The following is an 11,813-nucleotide window of genomic DNA, read 5'->3' as shown; positions in this document are numbered from 1 at the left end:
CGGAAAAAATTCGACAGAATTTAAAATAAAGGCCTATATTATGCGAAAATTACACGAAAGCGGTGCCACGGGTCCAATGGGGGAAATATCACCGAATTACACTAAAACGCTCGTTGATTTATTGATTGGCGGATCGAATGTGATGAAAAAAGTTCAAAAGCCGAAATATTCCTTGATTTTGTTGAAGAAATAAAAAAAATACTACGATTGGCAAAAGTGTAAACTTTATTTTGACTCGTAAAATTTTATACCCTCAGCATTTATGCTAACGAAGGTATATAAACTTTCATACGGGCAAAATGTGCCTCATCGAAATAATGGTTTTAGACCCCAAGTATGTTTGGACGAAATCTGTTTCGGACAATATGGAGTCGATTGAGCAATGCCCGTCCGTCTGTCTGTCTGGCTGGCTGGTGCGCACGATAACTCTCGAACGGATGAGCCGATTTGGTTTTTGTAATATTTTGTCCAAACTTAGTTTAAGTTCGAAGATGGACCATATCGATCCACTTCCTCAGGTACCTCCCCCACAAAAGTTCGAAAATGTACGGAAAATGTTTGCGCAGGATAACTCTTGAAGGGAGCAACCGATGTGCTCCATACTTTGCACATCGTAAAATTTCTACCAGGCATAGATGATGTTCCAATATGGACACTAACGGTTCACTACTTCGGGTACCTCGCACACAAAATTTCGGAAATGTTCAGTTAAGGACCTGCTCTGTATTCGCTGCCCCCGTTTCGACAAAACAAGTTTCATCAGAGACAAGTCCATACTTCTTGAGAAAAAGAGTCCGAAATCTGTAAAAACCCCCTACGCCACCATGTGTAGTGGAGCGCTCGATTAATCTCGAACCGATCGGCCAATACGATCCAAAATTTGTCGTTCATAAAATTGTGTCCAAACTTAGTATAACTTAGACCGAAGATAGACCATATCGGTCCACTCCTTCAGGTACATACCACGGAAAAGTTCAAAACTTTCCCCTTAAATGGTGCGCACGACAACTCTGAAAGGCAGTAACCGATTTGATTCATACTTTTCATATCGTAATATCTCTACGGGACACAGATCAGGTTTGAAAATGGATATCCTTCGAGTACTTCCCACACAAAATTTGGGAAAAGTGCAGTTTGAGGCCAGCCCTCGAATCGTTTTGCTTCTTTTTGTAAAAACTTGTATTCGCTGCACCCATTACGACAGTACACATTTTTTCAGGGGCAAGTTCATTCTTTCTGCAAAAATGGTCCGAAAGCTGTAATAAAACTCTATGGCGTCATGTCTAGCGGCTGGATAACTCTCGAACGGATTAGTCAAATTGGTTCAAACTTTGGGCTTCGAATCCCTTTGATTTTTGTGCAACAACTTGTATTTGCTTTCCCATTACGACGGTACAACGGTACATGTTTTTTTCGGGGACAAGTCCTTACTTCTTGAGGTAATGGTCCAAACGCTCCAAAAAGCCTGGCGGCACCAACTGAACTAGATAGTACGTAAGATAACCTTCGAAGGGAGAAACCGATTTGATCCAAACCGGGTACATCGTATTATATAGACGCCAAAAGTATTGTGTGTTACTTCTTTTCTTTAGGTCTGAGGCTGTGGGCATTTGTCTGTCGGTCAAGCCGACTGATACTTTTTTACTTGTTTTTTATTTATTCCCTAATGAAATGTTGGGAGGGCCTAATATTTTGTGGATTTTAATTCACCATTATATACTTTAAAAAGTTACGTTTATATCTTATACGTATAGTGTGGGGATTGCTAGTTCCTTCATCGGGACCCTCCCATCTGACGAATTGGGGAAGCTCATCTTATCTCAGTAATAAGGCGGGTACCGGGGAAATAAAATACTCGGGGGTGATCAAAAACTAGCCTAAGGGACGGCAGCTGGTCCCTTAGTACCTTTGGTGAGCAGAAGCTGGATCAGCTGGTATGGTTACCACTGGATATCGGTCGGCGTGTCAGAAATTGAAAAACGGCGACTGAACAGCGGAGAGCGGATGACGGTCTTGAAGCAAGCGGTTCGCTATATAAACGTGTATCTAAACCTAGACGGGATGGCGTCTAAAAGCTGGCAGCCCCAGCACCATCATAGTATGAAACAGGCCAATCACCTGCTTATCCGAAACCAAACCTGATTAACGAAACATCTACAAGAAACGAAAATGATAACAATATCCCCACGTTGACGACTATTGGCACACGAAATCGGATTAGAATCGGACAATGAAACGTAAGAACGCTTAGGGACACAGCGCGCTTGGCCCAACTCGAGTATCAAATAGAAAGATTTAATATAGCCATTCTAGGCATCAGTGAGATAAGATGGTGCAATAGTAATAAAACAACATCCTCAGAGGGTAATACTATTTTACATAGCGGCAACGAGAATTGGTGTGAAAGCGGAGTAGGATTCTTAATTGCAAAAAATGTTGCAAAGACGCAGACGATGCAGTTAAAGACGAATTTTACAGTCAACTTACGGCAACACTACATAGCGTTCCGAAGAGGGATATACCTATCCTTATGGGGGACCTAAATGCAAAAATTGGTAGCAGCAATGATGGTTTGAGCCATATTATGGAAAAACATGCAATGGGGTCAAAAAACAACAACGTTGAACGTTTTATTGAAGTCTTTCAAACTTTTGACTTGGTCATCGGTTGCTCATTGTTCCCACATAAAAACATACACAAATATTCATAGACATCGCCAAACGGTATAACCAGGAACCAAATAGACCATATATGCATTGGCCGAAAATGGAGAGGTTCATTGCAGGACGTTCGCTCAAAACGGGGAGCTGATATCGACAGCGATCATGAGTTAGTTGTCGCATCTATAAAAATCAAATTAAAAAATATAAAACATAAAAATATGGCAAAAACGTGTAAATGTCTCAATACATCTAAGTTAAAGTGCAATAAAGTAAGAAATTGGAAACACTCTAAGAAATTGCCTACCAGGAACCGACGACACGTATACGTGCAATATGTTACGCGAGATAGGAAACACTAAAATTGGATGCAGGCAATATGAAAGGAGGAAACAAAGAAACCGCATAAAAAGACTGCAGAATTATAATGCGGACTTTAGACCACAATACAAAGAGACTGCGAAAGCCGTAAAGAGATCAGCAAGAGCCAATAAAAGAAGATATCTACGAAACTTGGCAAACGAAGCGGAGGCTGCAGCAGGAGCGAATAATATGAGAGAGCTTCACCAAATAATTGGACAAATAGCAAACCAAAATATGTACAAAAACCAGATTATAAAAGACGAAATGGGACGACTGCTAACAACAGCAGAAGAGCAAACCCGCAGATGGAGACAACACTTCGAATCGATAAGCAACGTAAGCTATGCTGAAGATGAGAACATAAATTTGAACAACCGCGAAAATGAATCAATAAACCATAACATAAACGTTGAAGAACCGAACATAACTGAAATAAAAAGGCAATCGATAAACTGAAAACAAACAAAGCTCCAGGAGAAGACGGCATTCCACCTGAATTCCTACAAACGAACTCTCAAGCATCGGCAGAAATACTAGCGCCGCACCTACAGAAAGCTTGGTTATTAGAACAGCTACCAGAAGCGTGGACAAAAGGAACCATAGTAAAACTGCCAATGAAAAATGACCTCAAGGATTGCTATAACTGGATGATTATTACGCTGCTGAACACAATATATAAAATACTGGCAATTATAATAATTAACAGGTTGGAGTGTGTCGAACAATCACTACAAGAAGAGCAAGCTGGCTTCAGCCACATGGAAGCTGTTTAGACCAAACAAACCCTCTTGGCGGCTCGAATATGATGAAAATAAGTTCAAAAGCCAAAATATCCCTTAATTCTTGTTAAAGAAATAAAAAAATGCCTACGATTTGTAAAAGTGTAAATATTTATTTTGACGCATCAAATGTTGGGTTATTTTGACAATCTTCATTTATTCCCTAATGAAACGTTGGGATGGCCTAATATTTTTTAGATTTTTATTCACCACTAAATACTTATAATTATAGCTTTGTTCCTTTACGTTAAAGTTTTACCACTTTTACCATTTTTATTTATTTTTCCGTTCCTTTACTCCTGTGGAAAACTTGTTAAATGAGAGCAAATTTGACAGTTCTCTCTTTTGCTACTTTTACTATTAACAAAAGCGAAGGAACAAAGCTTATATCTTATACTTATAATATCTCTATGTCGGTGTAAAAATGCAATCAAAAAAATCTTTGATATGTGTAAACTTCATTTTGACGCTCACTGTATATGTATAGAAACAAAGTAAACAACTCTGCTGTTGTTACAAAAACAGACATGATGGTCATGTCTGATGTTTAAGAATACTATCTTGCAACTAAAAAAAAGCGGCTGATGAAACTTCTTTTCGAAAGTACGAAATGAAGAAAATGCTTTAGTCCACTTGAGTGCAACAAAAGTTATGTATAATTCCTTAAATCAAGATATGGTTATCACTTATGACTCCCAAAAAAGTAGTTGAACAGAACTTTGTGTACACTTTGCAACCGGGAAACCACAAAACTTTGAAAATGTGCCAAAAATCATATGTTTAAAATACGTCATTGGCAACGTTCTACTCGAATGAAGCATATAATATGAATCATATAATATATGTATATTATACTTTAATTCTGTATCAAATTTCACAGTGTTATCTATCAAAATACGGCCAAATTTAAGTTGTTACAAAAGAATCGACAGAACTGATATGACCTCCATTATATGTTGGAGGGTATGAATATAAATGGAATGATGAAAGTTTTCTTTTTTAATGAAAGTTTTTGGGCTGTTTATACTTGTAAAATGTAAGGTGTATTTTTTGAGACAATTATTAAATATTATATTTTGAAATGTGGAATATTTTTGACAAGAACAATTCCAATGCGAATAATTAATTGTAAAATAACAAATGTTTCGCACTGATATAAAGGAAAAGTTGTTTTAACAAATATTAAAAAATTTAGAAAAAATAGAAATTATTCGAATCCCAATACCAAATAGGACTTAATTTTTAATTTTTATTTCAAGAAAATCGAAGACTACAATCATTGATAAAAATTGATTTTAAATATTTAATCGCGAAAATTGATAAAAATACAGAACCAATATTAAACAAGTAAAAAAGCATTAACAAAAAAGCATCGGTTAACAAATTTAGCTAGAATCTTCAACATATAGAAAATCGGTACATAACGTGGGAACTTCAAATGTCATTAACAGCTAGTTCGGAGGTATCTGGGCTATACGAAAATATGAACTTAAATGAACCGTTATATGGGGGTTATACCAAAACTTGGACCTATGTCCACAAGTTTTGTCATATAAGTTTGTTGACATTTAAGAACTTTAAATGTCAACTTATAGCTAAATCGCTCTGAAAATGTAGCTAAAAGTGTCAAAATACCGTAAATCGGGGGGTACCGTTATATGGGGGCTATACCGAAACGTGGACCTATGTCCACAACTTTTGTTATATAAGTTTATTGACATTTAAGAACCCTAAATGTCAAATTATAGCTACATCGGTCTGAAAATGTAGCTAAAAATGTCAAAATACCGCAAATCGGAGGGTACCGTTATATGGGGGCTATATCAAAACGTGGACCTATGTCCACAACTTTTGTTATATTCGGTCTGAAAATGTAGCTAAAAACATCAAAAGACCGTAAATCGGGGGGCACCGTTATATGAGGGCTATACCAAAACGGAGACCTATGTCCACAACTTTTGTTATGTAAGTTTATTGACACTTAAGAACCCTAAATGTTAAATTATAGCTACATCGGTCTGAAAATGTAGCTAAAAACGTCAAAATACCGCAAATCGGAGGGTACCGTTATATGGGGGCTATACCAAAACGTGGACCTATGTCCACAACTTTTGTTATATAAGTTTATTGTCACTTAAGAACCCTAAATGTCAAATTATAGCTATATCGGTCTGAAAATGTAGCTAAAAACATCAAAACACCGTAAATCGGAGGGCACCGTTATATGGGGGCTATACCAAAACGGGGACCTATGTCCACAACTTTTGTTATATAAGTTTATTGATACATAAGAACCCTAAATATCAAGTTATAGCTAAATCGGTCTGAAAATGTAGCTAAAAACGTCAAAATACCGCAAATCGGGGGGTACCGTTATATGGGGGCTATACCAAAACGTGGACCTATGTCCACAAGTTTTGTTATATATGTTTATAGACACTTAAGAACCCTAAATGTTAAATTATAGCTACATCGGTCTGAAAATGTAGCTAAAAACTTCAAAATACCGTAAATTGGGGGGTACCGTTATATGGGGGCTATACCAAAACGTGGACCTACGTCCACAACTTTTGTTATATAAGTTTATTGATACATAAGAACCCTAAATGTCAAGTTATAGCTAAATCGGTCTGAAAATGTAGCTAAAAACGTCAAAATACCGCAAATCGGGGGGTACCGTTATATGGGGGCTATACCAAAACGTGGACCTATGTCCACAAGTTTTGTTATATATGTTTATTGACACTTAAGAACCCTAAATGTCAAATTATAGCCAAATCGGTCTGAAAATGTAGCTGAAAACGTCAAAATACCGTTAATCGGGGGGTACCGTTATATGGGGGATATACCAAAACGTGGACCGATATATCCCATCTTCGAACTTGATCTTCCGATGGCTAAAAAATGGTATTCCCCAATTTTCAGCGAAATCGGTCAACAAATGCAACCTGTATGTTGCGAACGGACGGACGGACGGACGGATGGACATGCATAAATCGACTCAGAAAGTGATTCTATGTATATCCCTAGAAGGAACTATGGGTCTATCTCGCTTCCTTTTGTATGTTACATACAAATGCACTAACACATAATACCCCTTACCACATAGTGGTGTAGGGTATAAAAAGTTATTAGTGTTTCTTTGCACGTAGTTTTTACAGAATTCGACTTTTTCAACCCAAGATATCTCCGAAACCGTTATTCAAAATCTGAATATATGCTAAAATGTTTTTCTAAGCGGCAACAATACAGCAAAACGTATGTATGTACGACGTACATTGTACTTATGTCATTGGTATGTTGTATAAATTTAAAAATATATTCAATATGAAAACAAAACTGTTATTATATAATTCCCTAATTCAAAGCCATTTTACTTATTTGGCGATGGTATATGCTCACAGAAACACCAAATATTTAAAATCACTCCAAAAAATGCAGAATAAAGCGCTGAAAGTAGTATTTAATTTACCAATATTGTATCCTACTTTTGAACTATACAACAACGTAGCTAAAAATATTTTACCGCTGAGTGGAATATACAAGTATCAACTGCTTACTTACATATTTAAAGCCATCCACAATATTGGACCTCGCACAATAAATTTTGAAGTTAATCAAACCGTAGTCAATACGAGACAAAATTCAAATCTGAGAGTACAAAGATGCCGTTTGGAAATAACAAAACAGAGGATTGAGCATAACGGATGTATAGAATTTAATCGTATTCCAAACGAGATAAAGAATCTGCCCAGAATATCATCCTTTAAACGAAAAATTAAATCACTTTTATTAAGTGATATAGGAGTGTTTCTGATGTAATTCACTTAATATACTTGTAGAATAAAGTACGTCCTTTTGAAATATATCATATATATATTTTTCGTAATTCGTCCCTACAAAGCCTTCAAGGCGCTGGGACAACATAATGTAAAATTGTAAAATTGAATAAAGAAAATATTAATAAAAAAATCAAAAACCACTTTTTGCAAAATTGTCAGATTTCACTCAAAACGAGATGATTTTTATTTGGAAAATAAACGAAAGTTGTCGCTAAGTCCTACCGATAACAACAGTGTTGTCAAATCTTTTTATTTATTTCTCGTTGGAGTTGACCTGAATGATCGAAGATTTTTTGCATATGAAAAAGGAAAGCTGAAGAGATTCTCACACAATCACAATCACCATCATCATCATTGTTTATTTGTATACCCTCAGCATTTATGCTAACGAGGTTATACGAGCAAAATGTGCCTGGTTTTAGACCCCACGTTTGTTTGTAAGAAACAAATAGGTTCATACGACATAGCTAAATCAACTCCAAATTGTCTGAAACGGAATTTGGAGTCGATTTATCTATGTCCGTCCGTCTGTCTGGTTGGTTTGTGCGCACGACAACTATCGAACGGATGAACCGATATGTTCCAAACTTTGCCCTTCGTAATATTTTGTCCAAACTTAGTTTAAGTTCGAAGCTGATCTATATCGGTCAACTCCTTCAGGTACCTGACCCACAAAAGTTTAAAAGTTTTCGAAACTACTTGTAAGAAACCGATTTGGTATATACTTTCCATAATGTGAAATTACTAACAGACACACAAGAGGTTCCGATATGGACTCTATCCACTCCTTCGGGAGGAGTGTGGGAGGTACCCACACACAGTTTCGGAAAAGTTCCGTTTAGGAAGTTCTCTCGAATCGCTTTGAACTTGTTTGTAACAACTTGTATTCGCTGACCCCATTACAATGGCACAATTTTTTTCTGAGACAAGTCCATACTTCCTGAGCAAATAGCCCGAAAGCTGTAAAAACCCTTATGGCACCATGAGTAGTGATTGGAGCGCACGATATCTCTCGAACGGATCATCCGATTCGGTACAAAATTTGGCCTTCGTAATAATTTGTCCAAACTTAGTTTAAGTTTGAACATGAGCACTATCGTTGCGCATAGTAAACGGAGTAACCGTCCAAACTTGTCGGTATTTAACGATATTATTCGGTAAGTTAGCGACCAATTAAGAGTAGTCGTAACGTTCTACCGATAGAAAGAGTGATGTCAACTTTTTTTTGAGTCCCAGTTTGTAGCACAGTGTCATTAATCGATAATTTCCGAAAAATTTGCACCTTCTCGAGGCCATAACTACCTAAAGGAGCGTTCCAATGATTTTGCGATGTACCAGAGAGTTCTTAATTATTGTCTTGGCTACAATTTTTGTCTTTGTGTTGGATCGATCTTTTTTGCTCAGTACAATCCCAAGAATCAGAAAATCCAGGCGCCCGCTAACACTTTTTTCCTTCCATACAAATCGCCCCGGCCTAATCTCCATCCGTTCGATTCTAAATCGCTGTGTCGAACTTAATACGACAATAAAATTGAATAATTCAATATTATCTTCTCAGATCAAACTTATAAAAACCTGGAACTGTGGTGGAAATTCAACCATTTGTGACAAAAGACATCCTATATCAAGCACAATGTTGAACTTCGTGATCATTACTCGTATTTCCCACGCCATAGGTCACCATGATGTATACTTTTTGAAACAACATTGTTAATTTATTAAAAAAAATTTAAATAATTGGATAAAAAAAGTTTTATTATTTAATTAAATAGTTCAAAGTACAGCGCGTCATGTCTTCATTAAAAACAAATAATAATTAGAAAACTCGTATTTAATAACATCCAACGACTATAATTATTTACAATTGAACACTTAAAACATAGCTACTGAAATTTGTAAACGAACACTAATGTTTCTTTTGTTTCTGACCTTTCTTCACATCTGCCTTACGTCCCAACAAACAACCCAGCAAACATTTTAGCAGCCACAGCAGAACCCCCACAACAAACAACGCACCACCATACAATATCAAAATGACATCAATGCTGTGATATTGAATGAAATTCAAATCCAAACCGGCACAATGTAAATATTTGGCACCCTTGTGGCGTGCCACATGCTCCACCCAATAAATTGCCGTCGCCAGTGGTTCCATGGGTTGATCTCTGTAACGTTCTGTCATTGCCTTCACAAGTTTTGAGTAATTTGGATCACCGATCATAGTCTCAACTGCTTGCTGCAGAGCACTGGCTGTTATATTCTTGTAGTCCAACATTATGCCATAACCATTTGCCACAGCTTTGGCCATGTTCAAAAACTGATCACCAAATACGGGTATGCCAATAAATGGTTTGCCATGATATATGCTTTCGGTGGTGCTTAGCAGGCCGCCATGAGTAATGAAAACCTTTACATTTTCATGGGCCAATATGTCATCCTGAGGAAACCAATCACTGATGAAAACATTATCGGGTTTACCCTCCAAGTTGGGGTCTTCAAATTTCCACAAAACACGTTGCTTAAGAGATTTCAAAGCTTTCAATATCTCTTGTCTTTTTTCTAGAGGTAAATTGGCCGACTTGATATTGGAACCCATGGAGAAATAGATCACGCCATGTTGTGATTCATTTATGAATTTTTCTATATCTTGAGGCAGTGGAGTTCGTTTGCGATTTATGTGCATGCCGCCAACCTCAATTTGATTGGGCATATAGGGCCGTGGAAAGCTGAGGGAAACATGGCTGTTCAGCAGGACCAATGCGGCATTGCGGCGAATCTCATACATGGATCTTTCCGAATGCGGGAAATATTTGCGAAACACTTCGTCCTGTTTTGGTAGATAATATAAATCCAAAAACAAACGCTCAAAGGTAAGCATGGCCATGTTAATAATTCTCTGGCCCAATGTCATGTGATCGGTAAAGGGTAGAAATGTGTTGGCCACATATGAGGGGGGTGAGGGTGAACCAATCTGAAAAAGAGGTACATATGTTATATTTTAAGGGATGTTTTAGCTGTTCCAAAAATTGCCTACCATATCTGTGTTCCATGAAATAGCACCAAAGGTGCCCAAACCAATCAAGGGGGCCTTAAAGTGTTCACTCAATCCATACAAAGCCTCCGAAAGGAACACCTCACAAATAACAGCATCAAATGTTTGATTGCTGGCCATTAGTTTTTTAACAGCAGGCTCATTGAGCACTGCCTCGGTTACCTCTACACCAGTTTTATGAAATTACACAATATTTTCCACAAGACTGCGTTCGGTGGTCTCCAACAAGGTATTAGTTTCCTCTGAAATAAATCAAAAATTTGTTAAATAAAAAAAGGAAAATTTCCCCCAAAATCCGTTCACACTTACTTTCCATAATTTTCAATACCGATGGTACCGGAACATCGTAGTAATTCTTAATGGGTTTCTTTTGTGGAAATGGACTAATAACGGTTACTTCATGACCCTTTTCGGCCAAGTCCTTAAACAATGCGGAGCCCACAATAAAATGCGATTTAGAACTAAAATGCAATACGCCCAAGTACTTGTAGCCATGAACGGCATTTAAAATGCTTACACAAGCGATAAATAGCTGCAATATTTGTTCATTCCAGAAACGCATGATTAACGCGAATCCCAGCTATCGTTACCGATACTAAACTTGTGGCGCAAATTTCACTTGCAAGACGTCCGATGAACACGAACTCTTGTTGAGAACTAGTTGTCATGGAAGGTAAACTATTGTCGTATCCATTGTAAGAGGCCTTCCTTCATACCACTACCGCTGCCCACGTCCAGTTTTATCATGCGAATTTTGTGTGAGCAACTTTTTACAGAATGTAAACAGAAAATGATCGGTTTGCATGTATGCCGGGTGACAGACAAACAGACAGACCGGCAATTGAGAGACAAATTGCCGCAACAAAAAAACAAACGCAAATACTTGTTGTGCGTTTTACACAATTGTATCTATCTCAACATGAAGGTGATTAAATCAATTTTGAAAAAAAAAATAAATGACTTAATTAAGTGAACACCTTAGGACAATTCAATAAAGTTCAGTTCAAACATAGTGACCTCTTTAAAAAAAAAAAAAAAAAACAATTTGACAAATTAATGGACAATAGTAAAAATATCATTGTCATTTTCAATTGCCTGAGTGGTTCTTTTTTGGTAT

At 37.1% G+C, this 11,813-nt stretch overlaps 1 pseudogene; it reads right to left on the bottom strand.

The window, feature by feature from the left end:
- Positions 1-9,378: 9,378 nt before the first annotated feature.
- On the bottom strand, positions 9,379-11,373 carry LOC141394648 (UDP-glycosyltransferase UGT5-like; annotated as a pseudogene).
- Between the last annotated feature and the right edge of the window lie 440 nt (positions 11,374-11,813).

The sequence above is a fragment of the Musca autumnalis genome, unplaced genomic scaffold (genome assembly GCF_047663935.1).
Source record: "Musca autumnalis isolate F117 unplaced genomic scaffold, ASM4766393v1 scaffold_1, whole genome shotgun sequence".
NCBI lineage: Eukaryota > Metazoa > Arthropoda > Insecta > Diptera > Muscidae > Musca > Musca autumnalis.
This window is presented reverse-complemented; position numbering and strand designations above follow the sequence as displayed.